The sequence below is a fragment of the Anastrepha ludens genome, chromosome 6, assembly GCF_028408465.1.
Source record: "Anastrepha ludens isolate Willacy chromosome 6, idAnaLude1.1, whole genome shotgun sequence".
NCBI classification, from domain to species: domain Eukaryota; kingdom Metazoa; phylum Arthropoda; class Insecta; order Diptera; family Tephritidae; genus Anastrepha; species Anastrepha ludens.
In genome coordinates, this window is record NC_071502.1 from 50423991 (window position 1) to 50444438 (window position 20448).

At 33.9% G+C, this 20448-nt stretch overlaps 1 protein-coding gene across 1 annotated transcript in view; it reads left to right on the forward strand.

The window, feature by feature from the left end:
• The window catches only part of LOC128865979 (putative inorganic phosphate cotransporter), a 47156-nt gene that overhangs the window by 18430 nt on the left and 8278 nt on the right, over nt 1-20448 (forward strand). The window lies entirely within an intron of this gene.

A 20448-nucleotide genomic window follows, 5' to 3' on the forward strand; every position in this document is an offset into this window, starting at 1 on the left:
AGAAAGCGTTTTGGTGTCCGGATTACGGCGCTGTCCGAATTATCAAGTGTCCGAATTACCAAGATTAGACTGTATATACTTTGCTAGGCATATGTACTTATTCGATATATACGTTACCCCATCATATTGGAAAAATAAGTTCACTTATGAGTGTATAACTATGTATGTAAACATTTTTATTGCTTTAGCAGACTTTATTGATCGAACCATTTAGGAACGTAATCGCGTTTATGTCCTCCAAACGTCTTCACTGATTACATTCCCAGCAGTTTCAGTACCCCTCAATGTCCGAAATATGTGCATACCCTGCAGGAAATCGGCTAGTACCTAATATAGTACGCTATGTTTACCTCGCTACCATGACAGCAAATGCGAGATTCTAAAAGAACCAGGAAGTGGCATTTGTCTCCCGACGCAATAGTGCCGAAGCAAATCAATAAAAGTTGTCTTTAAAAAAAAGCATTGTAACACAAGTCGAACTGATACCACTGATGAAACATTTGACAGGCTCTGGTTTTAGGGCAACAAAATTTCCGTTAGTCAATTAGTTGTAATTTTAATTTACTTGGATTTTAATTTCAATAATAATTTTAGTTTTAATATTCATTTTAATTTTAAAATTCATTCTAATTTTAATTTTTAATGTAATTTAAATTTCAATATTAATTTCTTTTTTAATATTATTTTAGTTTTAATGTTAATGTTAATATTAATGCTAATGTTGATTTTAATTTTAATGCTATTTTTAATGATAATGTTAAAGCTGATGTTAGTTTTAATGCTAATGTTAATATTAATGTTAATGCTAATGCTAATGTTAAAGCGAATGTTAGGTTTAAAGTTAATGTTAATGTTAATGTTAAAGCTGATGTTAGTTTTAATGCTAATGTTAAAGTTATGTTAATATAATGTAAATGTTAATTTCCAATCCATCATTTCCCCTACCTGATCATTGCAGTATATTTCAAGCGCATGTCACAGCTATAAAGGGGGAACTTACAGCGATAAAAACAAGATTATTGTTTCCAAATGAAGTCTTCATTTACTCAGACAGTCAATCACCCAGACAGTCAATCGCCTATAAAAGCGCTAGCATTCAGAACACATTCGTCAAAAACAGTCATACAATGTTTTAAACTTCATTTTACGTCATTCTCAATACTACAAAGTACACCTTATCTGGATGCCAGGCCATAGGAATATAGCAGGAAACTGCAAAGCAGATGAACTTTCTAGAATAGGTATCCAATATATTTGTAAAATATCAAATTGGATAAAACGTTGATAGATAGGGAAGTCACTAGTAGATACGGAAACCACCAACATAGTAAATACAATTTGGCGAACTAAGCAAACAGATATGGCCGAATATTGAGCGGCCGCTCAAAAAGCCTGTAGGGATTTAATAGAGAAGTTACAGTGAAACGTGATAGGTGTATAAACTGGTTATTGTTTCATAGCTAAACATGCCAGAAGGTTGGGGCTCACATACAGTACAATCGTGATAGTCCGACATTTCTTAATCCGACACGTTCGGTAATCCGACAACCTCATAACGTCTATGGATGCAATTGGCATTATTTTATTTTGATCAGTCGTAGCAGAGCAGCAGAGGGGGATTGTGTTTTGTTTCCCGGTCACAACGTATTTGTCATTAAATTTGAACGACGCCAGTTCTCTCGCGATTTCTGGCGGTGTTGATGTAATTTTTTTCTGTCTTTTCGTGTCATTAAATGGAACCTTCGGTAGTCCGGAATATTTGATAATCCGACAACGAGTCGGTCCCGAATGTGTCGGACTATCACGATTGGGCTGTACTATGATTTTTGTAGAAGCTATCTTAGCACAGAAGAAGAGGAAACAATCAGACAACTCTTATGTGAGTGTGAAGGCTTAGCCAAAAGGGGCCTTCGCAATCTTTCACTGCATTCTTAACAGATGTAGCGGATGTGTCTAAAATTAACAGAGCTTTGCTGGTTTATAAAAGCCATAGAATGGTTTGAAAAGCAACCCATAGTGTGAGGAGAGATTCCAGTGGTATCACAATGGATCTATGACAGGTATAAGTTTGTCATTACAATCCTTAGGTAGGTAGTTAATTTTAATTTTGACATACATACGTGCAGTTAATGTTGTTAGCCAAGAGGTGGTTGGCGACAATTATTGAAAGGGAGTTTGCACTGAATCAGAAATCAGTTGCTTATAGGGCATTTAATAGTATATAAAAGTATATATTTTTCATTTGTATGTGTGAATATACTACAAATATATTGTATTTTTAAAAATTGTTAATGCTAGTAACATTTTAAGGCAATGTGGTGAGCAATATTTATTGATAGCATAAATTATAAATTTTTATTAATTCCTTACACTTCTAATAATTCTAATAATTATACTTCACTGCCTTAAGTACGTAGACATACTTAAATTAAAAAAAAACGGGAATGAAACATTTGTTTACGAGTAGTGATTGCAAACTTATCAACTTATGAATGTGGCGTCGTAAATTCAAATCATAGACAAATCTGGAATTGTCTCGCTTCTACTAATTTAGAACCATTGGCAGTTTGCGTTTCTTCCCTTTTTCATTCATATGTAAGTACATACATTATTATTATTAGAAGGCCATTACGCACTGCGACCAGAGTTGATCTATTGTGCAAGACCTATTTTTGTAACCCTAGAGTTTAAGGCTTTTTATAAATTTTAGCACTATTGTGGGTTTGTTGTTCCAAAGATTACATGGAGATACTACGATACCACCAAGGTGGTGAAGTCTTTGTCTGCCCAGCGCAGGACATTCACAAAGCACATGTTCTGAGCTTTCTATATCCATTTCGCAAAAGCGGCAGACATTGGTCTCTGATAGACCAATGTTATTTAAATGATACCTCAGGCTGCAGTGACCTGTGAGGTATCCTGTTAAAAGACGCAGATCTACTCTGTTTAGTGAGAGTAGCTTGTCTGATATTCCTTTGTTGGGACTAAGAAATTGTTTGGCTTGACGCTGACCGGCACAATTTAGCCAGTGTGCAGCAAATTTCCTTTCTTCCCATTTCCTGAGGAATTCATTAATGTGGATTTTCGTGAGTCCACAGAAAGGCTCAGGACCAGTAAGTTGCATATTTGCTCCTTGTTTTGCGAGGTCATCAGCCATTTCATTCCCCTCATGTATAGGTACATATTCAGTGATAGGGTATGAAGTTTAAAGCTTCACGTGTAATTTTCCGCTTAAGTAACTGAGCCTTGAGAAACTACGCTACTCCAATGAGTTGTCATGGTTCCTGAAAATTAGCTTCAAATTTGCTCAATTTTCACTAAATTAGCGCGTGTATTTGATTGCGTCACCCAAACCGCCTTATTGCTTGGCGAAGGCTTTCAAAAATTATCCGCTGGCACGCGTATGAATTGCGATACGATTGATAAAATCAGCGATAGGTTTGATTGACTCTTGCTTTGTGCGCAAATTGACTAATTTATTGATTAAAAAGCATTTCAGTGGTAGTGACACCAGCAATTGCCTGATTTTTTTGAATTTATTTGTTGTTATTTTATCATACTTTTTTATCTATCTTTTTTATGATTTTTTCTTTTTCGTTTTTTTTGTTTTTAGTAATTGCCGTCATTTCTCTGCACTTGGCTGCGGTAATTTAGTATTTTTTTAGTTTCCCTGTAAAATATTGCGACTAATCCGATTATATAAACAGTTTTTTTTTAATTGTTTTTGCATTTTTATAATTGTGATTTATTGCTATGCGATGAGATGGCACCTTGCAAGCATCGACCAAAGCTTTAAATTCCAAGAGATTCGGTTGAATGTTCGCATTCAGATGTTTCTGAGGAGGCTACCTTTGAATACGAATTTAAAGCCAGATTTATAATATAAAATGACGATGTGAACTTTATATGTGACCTGGTCTATGAAAAGGTACCTTACGTGTTAAAAAATCATTTTTCTCTTTTTTGTTGATTCGAATAGTGTGTGGAAGTCTCTTTAAAATGGTGAAAACCAGAAAGTCATAATTTCTTTAAAAGTTTGTTAAAAGTAAAAAAAAAGAAAAGTACAAATACGAAAAAACGATTTCTGCGATTCGCATTAACTTTTTCTTATTTATTTATATATAAAAAAATGTTTTTCACTGCTTCTGTGATTTTATTGATACTGTGATCTATGCTGAAGAAAATAAGCCAAACCGGATTGAAAAATATTAATATTTAAAAAAAGTTACAAAGGTTTTTAGAAGTTTAAATTTTAACTGCTGTTTTCTCGAAAACTTGTTTTCGCACGTAAGGTACCTTTTCGTAGACCAGGTCACATATCGTTTTTAATTTTCATTTAAACTTCATAGTCTAATTTTAAAAGAAGTTGATTTCTTAATTGTTTTTGTTTTCCTTCCTTTTAAATTTTTTTTCTCTGATAGAAATTTCTTGGAAGACAAGCAATGTTGGCACCCTTAACTTAGTAAAATTGGTGATTTTAACTTATTGCACATTTTTATATTGAGTTTATTGACTGGTGCGACGAGGTGATTGCCTTGAAATAAATACATTAATTATTTAAATACAAATTAAAAAATCATATAAAATCTTCAATGCCAAAGACATCTTATCAATAACAGTGCAATATTCCAATAATGCTCGATTGGTGGCAATTAATTATTTTCCACAAGTGAAATAAAAATAAATAAAAATACCTTAAATAAATGTTGGAGAAAAGTGCGAACATTAGCACCGGATTTGCGCTGAGTAACGCCATCTGCCACGCTGAAAAATGTCGCTCCATTACTTAGATCTTCCATGAAAAAGTTTTAAAATAATTAATTTCACAATTTGATATGTCGTCTGAGTGGAATACGTGGAACTGTGTAGCTTCTAGAACTAAGTTTTTCTTATTACCTACTTACATACGTATATGCACACATACTTCCATACAAATCATATATAGGTACATATGTATGTACATATATTCATATGCGCCGTAAGTTCTCTACCAAATTTCTGGCTTATCATTTTCTTGAATTTATGAGTAAAAGAAAATTAAAAAATATTTTTTTTTATTTCGTGGCAATTAATTATTTTCCACGAGTGAAATAAAAATAAATAAAAATACGTTAAATAAATGTTGGAGAAAAGTGCGAACATTAGCACCGGATTTTTTTAATTTTTATTGTTGGGTAACCTTTGAGTTACTAAAACACATTTGATTCATATGTGGGGGAGTATGCAAACTCATTAACCTGGAGCGCCTTTTAAGGAAAGTTAATTTTTATTTGTGCTAAGGCTTTAAATAAGCTCGGAATAAGAACTTCCGTAATACAAGTTTCAGCTTTTCCGGAAGATAAATGAAATTTTAACCAAATTTTGTTCCTTTAATTAATAACAACTTGAGTGGAATTTTTTGTACTAATTTTAGCATTCAACTGATTTACTGCTCAACCACAATTTGTAATTAAATACAAAACTTATGGTCAATAAATGTGGAATATATGCATGTCAAGAATGACAATATTCACAGTAATTGTTGATCCCGAAATTTCGGGATATATTTAATATAATCCCGAAATCCCAGGATGCGCCCAGGAACAACTTCTTTTTTTAATTAAATAAAAATTAAATTAGATAAAATTTGTATATTAATTGTTAAGTTTGAAGCAACACAAACAAACAATTCTGCAGTACACAAACAGTAAAACTTCATAGAGAAGTAGAAAAACAACGTAACCCACCAACAAAAAATTTTCTACAGCCCGTGGGCTTCAGGTATGCACAGTTTTGCGTGCCACATTTCATTCAATTCCATATATAATTTTGGTTTTGAAAGAAAAAAAAAATATTCATACAAATTATTGCAACTTTTATGGTGCCTGCATGAAGACTGCACGTGAAATATACTACAAAAATTACACAGTAGCTTCAATTTGTAACTTGTTCTACTCGATTTTTAGAATTTCCGCAACATTTTTAAGATTTGAAGTTTCTTAAGATTTCTACACAATGGATTTTAGATGGATTAAGAAAGGAACGCATAACTTTTTAAAAATCGCTCACCTATATGGAACTACCAAGGAATGAAAAAAAATATAAAGATAGTAGCTGCGGCAGAAAATTCGAGCTGCCAAAGCATAAGTCTAGAAATTAGTTTACCGGTGAGAGCAAACGTCGTGCACAGCAACAGAACGAGATTTGCACTACTCGATTGAGAAAAAAATACCAAAATTACGAAAATGAGTCTCACTTCGATTTGCTGAGAATGCAAACTCTGCAATAAACAATCGGGATAAGTTTTATTTTTGAATGAAAAAAGTTGCACTTAGATGGTTCAGAGGGAAATAACAAATACTGACGCTGTAAAGTCTCTCCTGCGATAATACACCAGCAGCTGTACTTTGAAGATCCAACTCCCATGTCCTCTGAGAAATACGCGTGGCTGTTGGGGAAAGTTTTTTTCTTTACCATTGGAGCAGAAATTAGTGTCACCGAATTTTTTTTTCTAGCAGAATAACGCAAACGTACACTGATTGACTGATTAATTTTTGGAAGATCCACAACATTCGGATTCAACCATACTTTTTGGCAATTTGGCGATTTGAAGTTCCTCTGAGGTCAAAATATCGATTTGACTTTTTCGCGATTTGTTAAACCTTTCGCTTTTCCCACTTTATTAGAATTAAGGGGACAGATAACTGTAAATGGCCATATTTTCCCTGTTTTTCATTAAAATTATTAAAAATGAAGAAGTCAATATTTTTTTTTTTAATTTGACATACAGTTTATTTATACCTTAAATTATTTTATAAAATTTTTTTTACTTATTTTAATCATTTAAAATGGCGTATGTACACTCAGTTCTTCCAGAAACGCCGCAGCAGGGCCTCTCAATCGGCGGACATTGTAGCAGCGGCGTCAGTGACCTGAATACAAAAAATCAAAAAAACTTTTTTTTTTTGGTATTAATGTCATAATTTCTAATATCTAATATGAATTAGAAAACAAATGAAAAAAAAATTCGCGGAATAAAATGCTTCAAAAAAAAAATGAATTTTGGGGCAAGTTTTCCTACGATTTTTGCTTCCAAAAAATGATTTCTTCGAAAAGTTTTCGAAAACTTGTAAATTCACATAGAAAGTAATATCATAAAAACGATGTGTTCAAAATTTCAGAGAGATCAGTGCATAACTTTTCGAGTTATCGTTTACGCCAATTCGAAAAAATATAGTTTTGAGAAAAATGCGTCTAAAATTTGAATAAATGAAAATTGAACCTCTCCCGGCGCTCGAACGCAAAGAATAGAGTCGTCACGGTAGACGATCTATAATATAAGAAATACTTAAATTTACGTTCTAAAATTTTTTTGACATATTCTTAAAGGATTATTTTAACATTATATGAAAAAGAAAAAAAAAAACATTTTTTTTTGAAATTTTACAGGTATCTGTCCCCTTAAGAAGTTTTCGACCAAACATAATGAATGCTTAAAAAAAAACGATCCATTTTCAAAGCTTCAAAGCAAAGGGGCGAATGATGTAGGCAAACTGAGTGTCCTGTTCAAATGAACAAATAAAGCAAGCACAATATTCCAGCTGCTGAAGTTTTACTACTGCGAAATGCCATTAGATCAAATACTATATTATTTCGATGCTTGTTCATTTTCGAGCAAAGGACAGTCTTCGCTTGAATTATTAGAAACCCTTGTGTTACTAGATCAAATACGATTGCTTTAGTAACCATTTTCTTTCATAAAATATATTGCCTCTAATCAAGTGAAACGGAGTGTACGTACTATTTGTGGAAGCATGTGGGCTTCTCGAAACCGCCAGTGTGGGTTAGTTTTCATGCTGTCTCTTATTTTTACTAATAGACTCATGTGATACGTATCACAAAACACATTAATTAATATTATACAGATTTTCTTTATTAGCGCATATCTTTTCGACACTTCGCCATATTTTAATATTTTTCATTTGGTTTTCAGGTAATCTTTGCTTCTATTTTAATCCACTACAGCCAAACAAATTGTATTCTACATATTTTAATGTTCCACAAAGTATTAGGCCATTGCTTGCTTGTCCAATGTTGACCACCTTTTTATTGTCCCGGTTAATCAGAGCTTATTTGGCAAGACATCTAATAGCCAAATTGGCTTTATTTAGTATGCATCTAACGGTGTGAATACTACTATTATAATAGAATAATAATGGGTTGTGAGAAAAAGAAATGTCGAATTTATGATCGACATTTGACGCTTTATTTAACGTACTTAGAATTATCCGATTCAAGTCAAATATGCCCCGATTTATTCGCAAACTTGTTGCCATTTAGAAGACAACTTCATTATCCTCCCTTTATGTTTAAATGTCGCGCTCAATTGACAAAATACGACATTACTTTTTCCCCAACCAATATAATAATTTCTCACTAAAAAAACCATCTACCAGTCGTGACCAGCTGCTGACGGTCTGACATCTGTGGACGGCGACTACCCTAATTTTCTTTCCAAATTCCACCGTACTTGCTGGAACACAATAATCATGACTCTTATTCCATTTCTGAATTTGGAATATTAAATTTTCTTAAAACCTGGGTAACCACCTTAAAAGCCATTTGGAATTCTACAATACAATAAGATTTCCCTCAATAACTTTTTCTCTTTGGTGCACCAGTTAAATGCATGAGTTCATTTTGTAAAAACGGCACGCCTCCTATAAGCAAATATAATCAGCAGCTAAAGCAAAAAATATTCAAAAGATCACAAGTTTTATAATTATTTTTACCCATATGCACATTGCGTGAAATTTTTACGATAATGCACAGTCATGCCAATTGGCATGCATAAAAATGCAAAACAAAATGAAACAACAAAAAAGTGTTAAAATTAAGTAACGATATTGTCGCTAAGCTGAAAATACCACAAACAGCAACAAGGCTTCAAAAAAGCACTACCATTTCAAAACGCTGAGAAATTTCATTTAAAATATACATATGTACATGTATATGTATTTATATAAGCTGTGCTTATCTGCAAGAGAACAACAAAATACATTTATAAATATAGAAAAACTTTGAAAATCAAAAGATTAATTAAAGTCCTAAAAACCAAATTTTTTTTCTATTTATAAGTAACCATTGAACACGTTGTGCGCCGTCAATCACGTGAATATGCGCGCACAAGCAAATAGAGAGTAAAATTTATTTAAAAATATGCACGAGAGCAGAGGGAGTACTAGATTCGCCATGTGGCTATGTTTTTACATTGCTAATCGGAGAGTAGGTGTTGGTGGTAGTAGTAACGGCAACGACTGAATGAAGTGAGTCGCGCCTCCAACACAACTCCGCGTTGCCGTCGCCATCATTATAACGGCACGAGCAAATAGCAAATGGTTGAATAGAGCACGTTTACCACGTTGGTATATTATTATTATTATACAGGGTGGTTTGCCACTTGAGTATGAACTACATAATCTAGTTAAAAAAGGTAATTAAATTTTATTTTATTTTTTTTTTTTTTTGTAACGACTTTTACAAGAGAGATTGAATGTAAATGAGCTCCACACTAAATAAATAAGCTTAATACATAATTGCATCTTATGACAAAATGATTGTTGCATTACCGATAAATATTTGAGGAATGCTGTTGGAGTCAATTAAATCACTACTGCTTTAGAACTTATTCACAAGATTAAACAATTTATTTGTTTCTTATTTAATTTTAATAGTCAATTTTTAATAAAATACAGTTTATTATCCTAAAAAAAATCAAATTTCGGGTATGTAAATTTTTAATAAAATACAGTTTATTATCCTAAAAAAATTCAAAATTTCATGTATGCAATTTTATAGCCGATGGAATTTTGGTACAATAAGTGCAAATTTCAAGTGGCTCAAAAAACGCGTTGACGGTCTTGCGCATTTTTGCTTTATAACGAAGGCTCGACACCAAATTTTTCAACATATTCTGCTTAAAAAGTGTGATTAAATAAATTGTCAAAACTTACCAATAAGTCGCTGTGCTACACATGATGTACAGAATGCAGATGTGTGGACCATTAACCGGCTATCAACTGATTTGCTTACGTCATGTGAGTTGTGGCAGCGGCTTACGAAAACACTGAGATTGTGTTGATGATATACAAAAAAAAAAAACTAAAAGAACCTACACGCATCGTAATTCGTTGCTGTCTGAACATCGACTGATTGGATGAATATTGAAATGAATAGGCTGAATTCTGCTGCCGAGTCTCCGATGACGTGACAGACGAAGTGACTCACACAATTTTGCGTCGGTTGGCCAAACCATGGTAATCTATCATCCTTGTGTGATATATGAAAATCGTAGAGTGGCCCCTAGATATGGTTTCATTCTCATTCAACATTTGAAGAATCCTCTGGCAAAAATCGAGGTGACTGGGCAAGCCTGCGGTTTTAGAATTGCTTGTAATTTGAGCCCTATAAAGGGTGATACATGCCAACAGTAATATAGATTTGAGCAGATACCAGCATTCTGAAATGACCTGTATTTCAATAGCTGCAGCTTCCTATGTACGAAGTTCCGGCTGTCGGCTTTCGGCAGGCATGTGAACAATTTTTTTTTTTTTGTTTTTCAAAGACGCGACCTCAACAAGTGAGCATGCGTGAGAGACAAAGAAGTAGTGATACTGAGAAATTCATTCCTATGTTTTGAGTTCGTGAAACGATCGAATGGTAATCGCTAGAGCGCGCTGGTATCTAGTAATTGCGCATTCATGTGCGAAGGCAATACACAAAAAGAAATAAAAACAAAAAAAAGCAAGAAAAACAATTACAATGCATGCTAGCAAAAACACATGCTACGCGTGAGTGGCACATGGCTAAAAATACACGCAATGCAAGTGGCCAAATGCAGTAGCGCCAACAATGACAACACCAACAAAGCAACATTCCCAGGCGGCGACGAAATCGCACGAGACTTCGCGATCTCGTTGGAACTATGTAGTCATAGTCATGCAGTGCCTTACAACAACCTAGTTTAATGTGTAAACACTATGTGCGTATGGGTAAGTGCAATGCATAGCCGGTCGCTAGTTAACGAACAAAAAGCTGAAAACGAACGAATTGAAGAAGGAGAAGAGCAACTTCGGCAACGTCATCGCACACTGAGTCATAAAGTCGGTTCAAAGGCCTAATGCTAAGCAGGCAGTGCAAAGGCAAAAAACAAAAACAATTGCTTGATGAAAGAGGCCGAGCAAAGGAAAACAGGTCTAACTGCTCAAATATATTCAATTAAATGCGAACGAAGGAAATTCCAAGCAAAAAAAGGCAGAAAAATAAAACCCACAGAGAATTCATTTGAACTGCACCTGCAAGTAGGCTGGATGCAATGTTCATAATCATGCACATATGTACATACATACGCAAATACACAACAATGGTAAGCAAAGTAAGCTGCGCTAGCTAAAATTAGTTGTTTAGAACAACTAACAGGCGGTGTTTAAATCTTCAAAATTCAGAATAATACATTCAAAGGCGTAACTTCATTTAAGCACTTTCATGGAAGTTCGAGGAACTTCACTAAAATTTAGCCACATGTTCTTAACTCATGTCCTTTGGTTGCACGCAAATATTAAGATGAATATTTCTGTGACCTTCGGCAGTAAGTGCCTGAGTTGATTTAAAAAAGAATTGAGTTGTGTATGCTAACAAGCCAAATTAATCGTCTAAACTTTGTTTTTGAAAAAATTTGTAATAAATAATAAAAAAGATGATTTCGAGTGATGAAATATTTATTTTGCGCGATTCAATGCTCTCTGTTTGTATACTACGGCTGTCTAGAAACCTTCTGAGTATGCAGTTTTCTAGCTAGTATAATTCAGTTTTAGTATAATAAAGTATACGTTTAAAGTCGCTTAAAAATCGCATTGATTTTTGTCATATTTTTATTTTTGCTCTTGCTACGATATTGAGTATTTTCTTTCATATCAAAAAAAATATATATATACATAATTCACGCTTACACCCTTTTTGGGTGTTGGGCCGAGCTCTCCTCCTATTTGTTGCGTGCGTCTTGATGTTGTTCCGCAAATGGAGGGACCTACAGCAAATATTTCTTATGAGAAGCTTTTTAATGGCAGAAAAATTACTCCCATAAATAAAAAATCTCATCGAACGAATAAGGTGAACTTTACTTTATTATTCTTAACTCTAAAGTGCACTTTCATCTTTTTTGTTTTCTTAATTATCTAATAAAAATAAATTTGCTAGTTCCGAATCTACTATTCAAATATTTTAAAGTCTGGTAATGCCGATGTGCAAAGCCACCTCACATTCTGTCTTCACATCGCCTTCTATATTTGGTTTTTATTCATTTTAAACCTCAATATGAATTTTAAAGAGCACTTCCCCTAATCTGTAAAGAGTGCAACAAACTTCCGAGTGAAAGAAAATTTGTTTGAAACTTGTATTTCTTAAACCCAAATTGACCCAAGGCAGCAGTGAAACTACATATAAAAAAAAATCTCCATAATAAAGTGAGCTTTAATAAGTTAGTGGAGGAAATGGTCCCAAGACCCTCAATGGTCCCAATGGTCCTCTAAATAAATATGATTCTAGTTCTAGCGTTTCAATCCGAAATTTCTAGAATTCGATGCCAAAATCCACTATTGCAAATTTTTATTTTCTGTATTTTCTTCCATTAGTTGGAATACTCAGTTTTGAATTTCATTAACAAATATTTGAAGGCTGCATTCTGGGTTGTTGTTGTTGTAGCAGCAATACTAACATTCTGCATTCTGGGTATTTTCCTTTACTTTCAACATCCACGTCTTTTGTTGCTTTCATACAATTCGTAAACAAGTTTTGTTAAATACCAATGAATACAAAAATAACAACTACACTATTAGCAAGAAACAATGAGTGTAAAAAGTGCAGAGTCGAATTAAAGAACAAACACAATAATAACAAGAGGATTCCCTTGAGGTTGGTTAAATGCTAAGAATAGAATTGTTCTTTACTGCTAATGGTTTGTGGCTAAAAATAATCCAATGACATTGCACGTTCCAGGCTTTTTCATGCCGTGGAATGCCTACGCATGCAATGTAATATAATATACATAAATACATGCATACACACACTTGCGAATTTCAGTTGCTGACGCAGAAGAAGTGATAGTTACGTTAATAGCAACATAAATAAGGGTACGAACAAGAGCAACAACAACAAAGAGGGCAGTAGATTGTACCTTTAAATATGGAATGCATTGCAGATTAAAGCAATTAAATCAAGTTAATTATGAATTGCATTATTCTCACTTTACTAAATATGGAAAATTCTGAGTTGCAAATTCAAATGCATTTCGTATTCATCAAACACTTAATGGCAATTTTTATAACCTTTTTTAATGTGCGGTAATAAGATGAAATATATATATATATATATATAGGTACATATATATGGCTGCATGTACGTATGTATGAATATTTCCGTGGTAATATTTTCGTAACAAGCAGGCACGCTTAATTATTTCAAATTGCTTATGCAATCCTTTGAGTAATTCATGCAAATTTCGTATGAAAAAAGTAATTAGTTAAGCAATTTTTATAACTTAAATTTTTTTTTTTTTTGTTCCAAGTCGAGTGGAAACACCCTAAATGTAAATATTTATATGCAACTGGTTTTTTTGTTATACTCAAAAAAATTGACTTTCCATAAATACAAATAAGTATTGGAGTGTAAGGTTAGTACAGTAGGAGGTGTGTATTCTTGTGAAACATTTGGCTTAATAAAAAAAAGTGATATACATTAATAAAAAAATGAAGTGAGTTTATAAATAAAGTGGAACATACCTTAATAAAGAAATGACATACCTCAATAAAAAGTTATTTGCACCCGAGACCTTACATACCGAATGTTGGCAAATCGTCATCTATAGTGGCCGCATTAGTCGAACGCGCCTAACTTGCCTAACGTGCCTAACTCGCCTAGCATTGCGATCCAAACATGCCTAGCATTCTTAGAGCCGACTGCCTTTTAATTTGAGGATTACGAAACCGGGGGTTCAATTTGCTGATTTCATTTTCTTAGCAACCAATTAAATATATAATCAACACTAGGGAATAGGTGGCAACACTAATAAAGTATAGAAAAGAAGTTGTCAAAATCAGGGGTTCAGGCAAATAAATGGTAAATTAATATACATAGTATAGAAAAAAGGATTTAAGTACACAATCAAGATCGTAAATAGTTTTACAACAAAAGAAAATTAATAGACAAAAACTTCACTGCCGAGGGGGAACTAAATATTGACGAATGAATACGAAGAGATGATTGTGAATAAAAAGTCGAGGGCCCTGATTTCGCTTTGGCGGTAATTGTGATTTACCTTCCCGTACAGGTTTGAGTAACACCGCCAATCTTGCTCAGTATATGCAAGATTTCGTTAGTGGACTTCGTTAACAGAACTCTCTCAATGAACTGCTCGCCTGTGTACCTTTCAAAATTATCCATTCAGCTGCGAAAAATTCTCTTTGCTATATGGCGATCTGTGGCTTCTTCAAATATTTCCTCAAGTGCATGATATATTCATTTATGCATCATTCAAAAGCGCGCCTTTTTTCGATAGCTACATTTTTACTATTGTATAACAACAGACCATCAACGAAAATAATTTAAACCTGACAATTAGCTGTTTTATATAATATATACAAAGAAAGCAGATGGCACTGGCGAAGCGACAAATGCTAACCAGTGGATTGACCGCCTTTAAATTTGTCGACGATATATACAAACATATGTATATATAAATGCATATATTTACACAACAAATAGTTCAGAAAACGAAAATATGTTTGAAGAGAAGATAAATTTTAACGCAAAGTCCAGAAAATGGAAATTAGAGTCTTTATCTACTCTACACCTGTGCTAATTTTAACTATTTTTTGTATCTAATTTTATTTTTGATTTTTTATACAAGCATAGTGCGTTCTACAACAAAAACTATATTGCATAAAGCTCCAAGAATTCAAAAAAATTTAGCAAATCTCAAAAAAAAAAAAATACATAAAATTTGCCACTTTTTCCGAATTTTTTTTAGAAAAATTCTGGGTATGCAGACGTATAGCCTATATAATTCTAGAATAATAAAAGTCAAGTTAGAAGTAGTTGAAATTTTCGCTGATCTTTGGCAATTTCCGTTTGCTTCCGCCATGTCTTTTAAATAGAAGAAAATGTCCAAGATTTCAGCGAATAAAAATTGTCAAAAAATCAACGAGAAAATGTGGCACCTGAAACTTGCACTTTGTTTTACTAAAATTTGATAAGCTATAAACTGGTAAAAATTCTTAATAAAAAGTTGAAAATTGGGATTTTTTCTTTTGAAATTTGTTGAGTTTTTGTGCGGATCTTAGAATTATATAGTTTTTGTTATAGAAAACCATATAAAAACATAAAAACAAAAAAAAAGGTGAAAACTTCGTAATTCCTCGCGCTCCTATTATTTTGAACACATAATTATAATAAATAGTCACATAAATAATCCGCTGAGCGGCACCGGCGCGACAGTTGAGGCCACGGCAAGCGCCCGAAAGTCTTTGTTTGCAATGTAAATGCATAAACACCTAGCTCAAATTTTAAACTACATATATTTATAGAGGAAATTAGCAAAAGAGTGCAAGTAGAGTAAGCAGATATCTCAGTGGTTGTGTAGACTCCGCCCCACAGGTATTTCCTATATCAGATTCTGCAAAAAATTTAATTGTTATTCATTTAAAATATTACAAATTGTTTAAAATAATTTTTCCACCACTCAATATTGTTACTTTTATAAATTTTGTTCAAAAATATTAGTTGATAATTAGGAGTGAGTGATTTTATTCAACTTTATTCCTCAACCACCTTTGAAAACTCCAGTCGTAGATCATGAAACAAATGTCAGAAAAAGTATACATAAATCATCTCGAACAAAATTGATATCAATTCCTCTTCTTCCACCTGTCAGTCAAATTTACCAAATTAAATGGGCTTCTAATGCTAGGTGCAGGATGTTATTTTTTTTCTTTTGTCTTTATGGCTGCTTAGTTTAGATGCAAGCAACAAAGCACAAAAGTTACATTCCACATAACTGTTTATTGTAATTGGTTGCACTACTAACTTATTATTTCATTATATTTGTGAAGTACCACCAATTCTCAACAGATTAAGAAAATAACCATTAAGAGGTCCGTTAATAAATAGTAAATATGATATCCATTTATAGTACAGGGACGTCCAGAGAATCCGAAAATACACATTAAATGTATGTACTTTTGAGTATACATAATTAGCAGTTGCGTAAAAAACTTTAAAAATACGTTTTTTTTTTTATAATTTAAACCGCTACATTTCCTCCTTTTCTCAACGCTCCTTTAAGCTTAAAAAATAAATAATTGCCGCGTACAATTCTGCCTCTTGTTTGTGGCGTGCATCTTCAAGTTGTTCCACCAATGCAGGGACTTACAGTTTTAAGCCGACTCCAAACGGCAGATATTTTTTTTTTATGAGAAGCTTTTTCATTGCAGAAAAACACTCGGAGGTTTGCCATTGCGAGCCGAGGGGCGAGCGCTATTAGAAAAAAACTTTTTTTTATTATTTTACTTTTTAATAGTCGGAGATTCGAACCTACATGCTGCTGAATGGCAGTCATGCACCAACCCATTCGGCTACGACGGCCACCATGAGCTTTGAGCTTAGACTGCATAAATATGTAGTGTATTCAGCTTAGTCACATACGCATCTCGTGATCGAGCTTCAACCTTGGGGGACCCAGTATATGAAACGGAAACGAGGTGCATATTTTTCAACCATATCTTGAGCCTTAAAGATAATTTAGCAAACTGCAGTGACTAGCGAAACTGCCAGAGAGAATCTTCGTTTTGATCTTTGAGACGTTTGATAAGCTTTTTAAAACGTTTAAGGTCACGCTCTTCCAGTAAGCACTTCGCCTGGTGGTATTCCTGAGTTGAGTATCAGTACAGTATTTTTAGTGTCTAAACATTTCCCTAAGCTCTGCTTTATTGGTGTGCTGTCTTGTTGCAAAGTAGAGCGAGTGGGTCCCATTAGTGGTTTTACTACAGCATCCTGCGATGGCCATGAACCGCTAGAGAGTTTTATCCGCCTATGCACTACTGAACTTATGAGAATGATGCTGTGATATGGACTATAGCTTGACTGTCACTTCACATGACGGTATTCTCGCTGTAAATTTATCTCTGCACACGAATTTCAGTGAGAAAGACCGCCATATCGAAACTGATACTTTAGACTGCTTAACCTGTATCATAAAGAAACAGCTTAAGAGTGCCTCGGATCAGATAAAGATTTATTACACAAATTTACTAAAGAGTCACTCACCAACACCAGCACAAGTATTTGTTGTCAAGTCTGTCAGTTCCAACAATGTCATCAAACATCTATACTGTTTGAGTAGATGGAGCTTTATCACTCTCTGAAAGACTTCACATTTTTTCAAAACATGTCACTTTAGTAAACAGCACAAATATGCAACCCTTTTATACGTAAAAAGTGTTTATCCGTTATGTCACATTAGACTATTAACAAATTTGAAAATGACTTGGAATAAAAAGGTTATCAAATAGACATCAAATTGTTTTACTTTCTAAGAAAAAAATTAATTTCTAAATAATCTTGATGCTCCATATCCTCTCGTCCATACGTCAGTTGGTCAACTTCAGTGCATTTGATTTTTTTATATTAACATTGTCAAGTGTGGTAATAAATTTTTGACAGCTACTTATGACGCTCACAAAGTGTATACTGCCGACTAACTTTCACCAAATATAACAGGAATGTTAATAAAGATTTTTCTCGCATTTACATACATACACACATTTGTACTAATACATATTTCAGGTAAAAAAATTTAGAATGCTAATGGCGTTAAGTTGTTTAAGTACTAGAACTTATAGAAAAATTCTGCAAATTTATGGTTTTTTATTTAATTTAAATAATGTGTTAATGAAAATATCCAAAAACCAGAAGAAACCAAGACTCAAGCTTTGTGAAAATTAAAAAAAAAATTTTTTAAATTTCCATCAAAATTTCACTTTTTTCAGAATTTCTAGAAAAATTCCATGAATGCATTTTTATAGCCCATTGAATTTCGGTCTGATAAAATATTAATTTCAAGTAGCTCAAAAACTGCGTAAATTTTGAGCGTTTTTTTTTTTTTGCTGATGAGTGCTTCTTTCACATGAAAATATGTCGAACATTCGGTATATGGAGAGAATGCATAAGTCAGTGCTCCGGCACGAAGCACCAATCAACAGAAAAAGTTGAAAACAAGCGGTCGCTTCTGAGCAGGCAATGGCATAAATCCGAGTGTATTTCTGTCGTGGAAAAGCTCTTCATAAAAAGGCCATCTACCGTTTGGAGGCGGCGTAAAACTGTAGGTCTATCCAATTGTAGAAAACATCAAGATGCACGCCACAAATAAGAGGATAAACTCGGCCATATACACATATATATACATATTTATATATACATACATATATACATATAAGTATGTACTTACAATGATTCATTATTCTCAGTATTCAAATCAAAAACCGCTACAGTCAAATGATCCCACAGCTTTCAAAATGTCCGAACAAGACCAGAAATTTATCTTATCGTCCTATTATCATTATTAATCAAAATCCTGCTTTGTTCTATGTACTTACGTATGTTTGTACGTATGTGTGTACTATTGCGCATAAAGCTCAAAGACCCCTTTATATTTATATCAGCTTGACAGCGATCGTGTAGCGTACAAAATATTATTCAAATCTTTGCGCAGTGGCAGGAGTGTTGTCACGTAAAAGATATATGCCGTCAAAATATTGTCTTCGAACACATATTCGTACAACATTTTTAAGCCACTGCAGAGTAAAAATAGAAGAAACAATTTCAAAATATTTATATTAGAAAGCAATTTTTAGCGTAATAATAAAAAAACTTTTTCAAAACATATATATATATATAAGTATATATATGGATATATTCCCTGTAGGTAAAAGTGAATCTAATGAGACAAATACCGCTTCTATTTGTATGGTGTCCAACCAGTCCGTTAGTCATTAGTTTAGCCACTAGTAGAGGTGATGGTAAAAAATGTGTTCGACTCCTATTTCATTTTATGCAAGGCGAATCTATTAAAGGTGAATTATCGGTAAATTTCAGTTGATTTATTTTTTTCTTTCGCCGTGTCCATGTGGCTGTCAGCCTAGAATGAAACTAGGCGAATTCATTCTTTGTTTTCTATCAAACGCACCACCCATTGTTGTTGGTCTAGTGCTACCTTCCACCTTTGGCGAATGCATCTTGATTGTATTTGCATTGTTAATTAGTTATAAATGTATTTTTTTGTTTTCAGTCACAAAATCTAGTGCCCTTAGCTCGAAGAAAAAAAAAAAAGATTTGTCAGAGTGTGAAGTATATTTCGTTTTTGCAACATAGACTGGTTTTCCAGTAAATTAAGTAGTGCTTTAGGGCATACTAGTTGCTAGTTGCTTGCACGAAAAATCTTAACTGGCATTTCGGAGCTTCCCAGATACGTGAACTATGCACTCCCGCCTACAATTGTCATTACAACATACACACCCCACCTACCCTCAAGTGAAGAGTGGGAACGGAATGATGTAAGACAGGACAAGACCATCCATATATACACAGATGGCTCAAAGCTCAAGGGCAGGATGGGAGGAGGTGTATATTTCGATCATCTCTTTTAGTTTTCGGCTTCCCAACTACTGCATTGTCTTCCAGGCTGAATTGATGTCAATAATAAAGGCTGAAACACTGGTCCAGGGGAATGCGATAGCTGGAGATAATATCTACATTTTAACTAATAGCCATATGGCGTTGAAATCCCTCACAAAGTAGTCGACAAACTCCAAGGTGCCATGAACTACCGCGCATCTCTTAATAAAATGACTGAGTCATTTCACCTAACGACAACGTGGGCTCCCGATCATTATGACATTGAGGGTATGGGAAGACCTTACAGGCTTGTAAGCTACTTATTTCTTAGGAAATTTTAAGAACAGCGAATGAAAGATGGCGTAAAGAAACCACATGCAGAGTCGCGCGACAATTGTGGCCAACTCTCAATACTAAACGCACAGAATCCCTGCTAAGTACAACTAAGCACAGTCTTAGCACACTGATTTCCGTTATAACTGGGGACTGCTTGATAGGCAGACACGCCCAGAGGAAGGGCGTGCAAACACAAGACTTCTGCAGAAGCTGTCTAGATTAGGAATAAGTAGAGACGATCTCGCATCCTCTGCTCCATTGTCCTACTCTATCCAGACCTACATTTACTATTTTAGGTAGACATTTTTTAATGAGTTGAAGATATAAAAATTAATAAATGGCGCGTACACCTCTGCTAGGGGTTTTGTCGAGCTCTTCCTCCTATTTGTGGCGTGCGTCTTGATATTGTTC